This window comes from Giraffa tippelskirchi, chromosome 4 (assembly GCF_054371585.1).
Source record: "Giraffa tippelskirchi isolate mGirTip1 chromosome 4, T2T-mGirTip1v1.2.pri, whole genome shotgun sequence".
Taxonomy (NCBI): domain Eukaryota; kingdom Metazoa; phylum Chordata; class Mammalia; order Artiodactyla; family Giraffidae; genus Giraffa; species Giraffa tippelskirchi.
Window position 1 is genome coordinate 119,117,832 of NC_137278.1, and position 7,023 is coordinate 119,124,854.

Sequence of the window (7,023 nt, forward strand, 5' to 3'; positions counted from 1 at the left end):
TTTATTTTTGAAATTGTATTTCATGTACCAAACACAGTACCTCTCACAAAGCAGGTGTTCCACATACACTAGCTGAATAAATGAATAAACATTTAGTTGCTCTTTGATATCATGAGGGTGAATGTAATCAAGTAAGCAAGACAGTGTGGTATTGTTGAAAGAACAGTGGGACAAAACAGAGAGCCCAGAATTAGACCAACATAGTTAGCTGATCTTTGATAAAGGAACAAAAGCAAAGGAGCAAAGATGGTGTTTTCAACAAATGGTACAGGAACGACTACACATCCTCACACACACAGGGAGAAAGAAAGAAAGAATTGAGGCACAAACCTTATACCCTTCCAAAAACATTTATCCCCTAAGTATCACTGACCTAAATATAAAACGCAAATTATAAAACTTCTAGAAGATAACATATGAGAGAACCGAAATGACCTTGAGTTTGGTAATTACTTTTTAGATATAAGATCCACAAAAGAAAGGACTAGTAAGTTGGACTTCACTAAAATGAAAAACTTACGCTCCGCATAAGAGTATGAGAAGACAAGCCACAAAGAGAAGAAAATATTTGCAAAAGACATATCTGATAAGGCACTGTTTTCTAAACTATACAGAGGACTCTTAAAAGTCAACAGTAAGAGAACAACCTCATTAAAAATGGATAAAAGACCTTAACACATTCGTTACCAGAAAAAAAAAATAAGGATATATAGAAGGCAAATAAGCATATAAAAATACCCTATCATATGTCATCAGAGAAATACAAATTAAAACATTAAGATATGACTACATATCTATTAGAATGGCCAAAACCTAGAACACTGGCACCACCAAGTGCTGACAAGGACAAGGAGCAACAGGAACCTCATTCATTGATGTTGAAAGACCATTAGGAAGTTTCTTACAAAATTAAACATACTCTTACCGTATGATCCCAATCACGTTCCCTGGAATTTACTCAATGGATTTGAAAACATATTCACACAAAACCTGCACACAAATCTTTATACCAGCTTTGCTCATAATTTGCAAAACTTGTAAGCAACCAAGATGCGCTTCAGTAGGTAAATGAATAAACTGCAATGTATCTAGACAATAGAATATTTTGCAACACTAAAAAGAAATGAGTTGTCAAGCCATAAAAAGACATGGAAAATCTGTAAATCCATTTTACTAAGTGAAAGAAACCAATCTGAAAAGACTACATACTGTATGATTCCCACTATATGACTTTCTGTAAAAGGAAAGAACTATGAAGACAGTAAAAATATCAGTGGTTATCAGATGTTAGTGAGAAGAATGGGATGAGTAGGCAGAGCACAGAGGATTTAAAGGCCGGTGAAAGCATTAGGTATAAAGCTATGATGGTGTGTACGCGTCATTATAAATATGGCCACATTCATAGAATGTACAAGACCAAGATTAAACTCTAAGGTAATCTATGGACATTTGATAATTATGTGTCCATGTTAAGTTCATTAATTGTTACTAATGTGGCACTCTGGTGGAGGATGTTGATGATAGAGGAGGCTCAGGCTATGTAGGGAGAGAGCATATGAGAAATCTCTGTATCTTCCTCTCAGTATTTTTATAAACTTAAAACTGCTCTAAAAATAAATTCTGTTAAAAATATTAGTATGGGGACATTTCAGTGATGAACAATGAAACAGGAACCCAAAGGAATGGTCAAGCCAGTAAGGAAACAAGGATGATGCTAAGTCACAGAAGCCAAAGGAAGAGCATTTGAAGGAGCAATCAGTCATGACAAAGGGTAAACGTAAACTAGGGTTGATGAAAAATCATTGCATTTAACATTAAGAGATTATTAATAATCTCAGGAGTGAATTTCAGAGAATTAATGGGAGAGGTGAGAACTGAGAAATATGAATTGTTTACAGTTTAGTGTGGAAAGTCTATGACATGAACAGTAACTGGGTTCTTCATGCATGAAGGACAGAAATTCTAAGAACTTTTTGTTTGCCCTTCATAGTTGTATTGCTGCTACAGTGTTTGAGAGGAAACAAACCAGAATAAGTTTAAATATACATAAAAATTTTTAAATTGAAGAAAAATCTGAACACATAGATGATTAGTGAGCAAATTGACTAAGAGGAGAAAGTGAGAAGATTCAAGTCATTACCTTTAGAGAGAAAATGGCTTCTCCAATTTTAAGGAAGGGAAATAGGAAATGGCTATGGGTGCAAATAAGACAACAGGTTTAGAACTAGAAATCTGAGGGACGTTTGGCTTATTTGGCATGGGAAGATAAGATAATTTGGTCAATAGTGTAATCCAGGCAAAAAAGAAAATGAGAGACTTGGAGGGTAACCACAAGCAATATAGAGAAATTAAAAAGTGGGAGAAATAGCCTAGAAATTAAAATGACAGACAACACTGACTTGCAGCTTCATGAGACTTGAAGCATAATCATATTTTTCTCTCTTTAAGAACAGAATAGAAAATTACAGACATAAAAATAAGCATGAGGCTGTGGGAGAAATCCATGCATTTGAGAGACCCTAAAGCTTAAACTGACTTAGCTTCATGGCAAATCTGCTTCTTGCCACAAAACTGGCTGATAAATTTGGCATGGAGTAGGAGTAGAGGAGTTTGCATTTGAAAAACAAAATGAAAAGACTACTTTAGATGTGCTGTGGAGAATGGGTTAGAATGGAGGTATAGAAGTTGGGAAGTAAAGAAAAGGGGGAAAAAAGCAAGAGAAATGAGACTAAAATGTAAGAAAGATAATGTCCATACTCTCCCCCTAAAACAAGCCCAAATAGTAATGTAATAAATTCCTTCAAAGCTAAAGGCAAAAAAATATGTACTTTTCTCCCAAAATATAATAAATAATAGTTGTGATTTATTTTAAATAATCAGATATTAAATTTAAATATTTTATGATATTCATTTGTCTAGAGTCTCACTACAAACTAAATACATTTAATAAGATGCCTTGAGATAGACTTTAAAATGACAGAGAATAAATATGCATGTAATGTCAAAAATTATTCGTAGTTACATTCAACAGGAAGAAAATTTTTTAAGAGTAATATGAATGTTTTTTTTAATTGAAAATTTTGTTGGAATAATTTTAGATTTTCATGTAGTTTTAAGACTAGTACAAGGAGATCCATTATACATTTTTATGTTTCCCTGAATGGGTAACACTGCAATCCTTTAGTGTAATATCAAAACCAAAGTATTGATAGTGATGCAATACTCTGATCTATTCAGATTTGCTCTGTTTTACTTGTAGTCATTTTTATATGTACCTGTGTGAGTGTGTTTATTGTGTTCTATGCAATTTTACTATGTGTAGGTTCTTTTTTTTTTTTTAACCTTTCAAATCCACTTTTATTTTCCTTTTTCCTCCTCACATACAGAACTTTTCCACACACTGAATTTCTTGCAGCTATAAAGTCATTTGATGTTGGTCAGGTACCATTTTATCCCCTAAAACTTTGCTGGCATCAAAATATGACAGTTACCCAGTGTTAAATCTATAAAATATTTACATAGCACAGCACATTAAGCTTTAGACACTTGGCAATTAAACCACATAAAAATTGGACAAGACCCCCAAACTACATGTTCAGAATCAAGTGTTCACAGTCCCTATCTGGTGACTGTACATGGTTCAAAAGGCAGGAGAGGCAACAGGCAGTTACTTCGAAGGACATGGACCACTATTATCTGGAAGCACATTATGTTACCCCAGTGTCATGTACCACTCCACCTTTCTCCAAGGCGGTCTCATAATTCTGGAATGGCAGGTGCCACTGATACTAAATGAAGACAGACAACACAACGTTTACTCTGTGGAGACATCCTAACTCCTACTATGCATGCATGGTGATCTTGAATGCAACTCGTCCTAAAAACTTGTCACGGTCATTCTGGGTTTTTAGGTTGGGTGATCCATCAATCTTGCACTCAACCACTACTTCTTTTACGTCACCATCACTACCAAAGCTGAGCTGGATGGCAACTAGTGGCTGCAGGTAGCTCCCATGCAGTTTTTTTCCCATAATATGGAAAATATTTTAAATCTATCGTTCCATTGGTAGGATAAGTTGATAGAAATGCTGTGCTTTCACTCTTTGCAATACAGTCTATCCTTGGTTCTCCTTGAGGCTTTAATCCAATTATTCTGTTCATTTTCACAAGAATACAAGGCTTTCCTTCTTGGTAGCCAAACGTGGGATCATCCACACCACTGCATGCACCAAGTAAGGCAAGAGGAAACTGACATGCTGTGTATTCTGGACCATTCTGCACAAAAAAGTCTCCACTGGTACAATTTTTGAGATTCTTCTGTTCTTCTAAGCCATATGGCTTTAAAAATTTCTTAAAGTCATCAATGTACCCTTGATAGGATTCTGGTAGGTTCTTATATCCACCACTACAGTCAGGATTCTGAACACATTCAACACCATACATAGGAGATATTTTTACAGTAAAAGTATATGAAATGCTTTATTTCTTTATCTAGAAAACAGAAAAGAAAATAGTTTCTCTATCGACTTTATTATCAATGTGGCCATAAATTGGTGAATTAAACTTGTGAACCCAAACAGTAAGAATATCCAAAGCAGCATCACATTTGAGATCTTGATTTTATTTCTTGCAATGAAATGTAACTACCAATTAATGGCATGTAAATTGGGAGTGAGATGACCGGTTTCTAAGATACTCCAACAAGTCAGATATTAGAGTCAGATTAGTAGACTGAGACACCAAGAACAATAGACATAATATATGAACTTATTTCTGATTAGGATCAGTTCCACAGCTGCTCTCTCCTATCTTAAAAACAAACAAAAATTTATGTATAATTTTATGAGAAAGGGCATTACACTCATTTTTATATGGGAAAGGTGTTTTACCAGTGGAAAATATTTATGTAAAGTACATGTTTAGTATATAATTATTCAAGTTACACAGTGTTTAGAATGTACCCTGTATAAATTATGTGAATAGTTATATCATGGTTAAATAGAGAAAGATACATATTCTGTTACTGAAGAATACATTTATATAAGGTGCATAATTAAAGTATAATTATGCATGTTACAGATTATTGAGACTATATGCTTTATATATATGTAAATAGCTATATTTTGTACTTGTGTTTTTAAAGGATATTTCTTTAAGAGAGCATTACTGTTTGTATTTTCAATATTTTCCTTTGGTTTTATTATGGAAAATATTCTCAAGGTTGGATGTGTGTGGAAGGAGAGAGAGAATAAAAATGAAGTAGATTTACCATACTCTCTTCCATAAGAAACTTCTTCCTATGGCAGAAGTTAGACTTGCATGGAATAAATCACCTTTCTTACTTCCCATTTTTGTGCTCAAGGGCACAGGCTTTAGCATAGTTCCTCTTCATGGACATTGGTATAGAAAAGGTGTTCCTCCTTAAGACAGATGAGACTCATGAAGGTTGAAGTGTCATTTCTGGCCAGATGACCATTGGTTTCATGTCATTGTCTTGGATGGAGAGCTCAGAGACTCTACTTGTCAGGGTAGATTTTTTTCTATGGAAAGTGTTACATGTGGTTACCATCCTATTTATGGTCAGGCATCATTTGCTGGAAGTTATGTAGAACCTTGTGCTTGGAAATCCAACTTATGAAATGATAAATAAATGGGTAAGCACAGAAAAGATGACAAAAAGTACTTGTCCAGGAATAACTATTAAGTGGTTGAAGACTGGATTGGAAACACAGAAACATGAGGAATTTTGGTTGTAGGGAATATGCTATGCACAGGCCTGTATTATAATTAACAAGGCTTCTTTGAAAAATAAAAATAACTCTCTCATCACCCCCAGGCAAAGGGCTGGGCGCAGTAAAAAGTACATCTTGGAAAGACATCTTGAAAACAAGGTGTTGAAATACTGATGTGACTGATGGAAAACCATTAGTGACTGTTCCCATAACCAGAGCCTTGAGGGAGTTGCTGAGAAAGGGCATCACTAGCCGAAGGGCTAAACAAAGTCATGAAAGGCCTGAAAGTTTGACATTGAGGACTGTGCATTGTTTATCTTTATCCCTGATCTGAGACTATAAAGAACAGATACAGCTACAGCAGGAATAAGGAAGCAGAAGTTAACAATAAAAGGCATGCAAGGATTGGGGTCTGGGCTTTTGCCTGTGAATGACATCTGCCCCATGATCTCCACTTTGTTTCTGAGTCTTATTTTTCTTTATTCTGTGGCACCGCTCCCTCAGGTCAGTTCCTTGTTGGGCTGGTCTCGACATTGATAATTGTACGCAATTAGGTAGGAGGCTGTCCTTTTTTTTTTTTCGAGTATAGATGATTTGCAATGTTGTGTTAGTTTCTCATGTACAGCAAAGTGAATCAGTTACACACACACACACATACACACACACACACACACACACACACACATCTAGCTTTTTTGTAGATCCTTTTCCCATATAGGCCATTACAGAGTATTGAGTAGAGCTCCCTGTGTGAAACTGTTCTAGTTTCAAGGAAACACACAGAGAAGTAATTATATGGAATTCTCCAGGCAAGAATACTGGAGTAGGTAGCCATTCCCTTCTCCAGGGCATCTTCTCAACCCAGGGATAGAACTCTAATGTCCTGCATTGCAGGTGGATTCTTCGCCATCTGAGCCACCAGGAAACCCCATTTATGGGGAAAGGGACACCATATCTACACTTCATACTCAAAAAGTTCCCCCCAAAAATGTGTTTGTGTGTCTATACATGGGTTTGTGTTTGTGGATGTGTGTACGGAGTAAAATGATAATGTAAATGTGATAAAGAGTAAATTTGGCAAATATTTGGGAATTATGAGTTTCTATACTGTTATAATTTTAATGTAAGTCTGGAATTATTGAAATTAAAAATAAAACAATTGGAAATCAGCCATTTTTTTTCCCTTTATCTCTAAAGGTTGTTATTATTATTTTTTGTAATATAGGGGGGAAAGCTAGAATATATGTCCCTCGCAGGGAACAGACAAGCAAGAAATAAACAAGGCTTAACC

General features: G+C 35.3%; 1 pseudogene across 1 annotated transcript; it reads right to left on the minus strand.

Annotated features, from left to right (window-relative positions):
• Positions 1-3,326: 3,326 nt before the first annotated feature.
• On the minus strand, positions 3,327-4,443 carry LOC145545639 (sodium/potassium-transporting ATPase subunit beta-3 pseudogene; annotated as a pseudogene). Its single transcript, XR_014082160.1, has one exon. The product of XR_014082160.1 is annotated as a sodium/potassium-transporting ATPase subunit beta-3 pseudogene (transcript).
• Between the last annotated feature and the right edge of the window lie 2,580 nt (positions 4,444-7,023).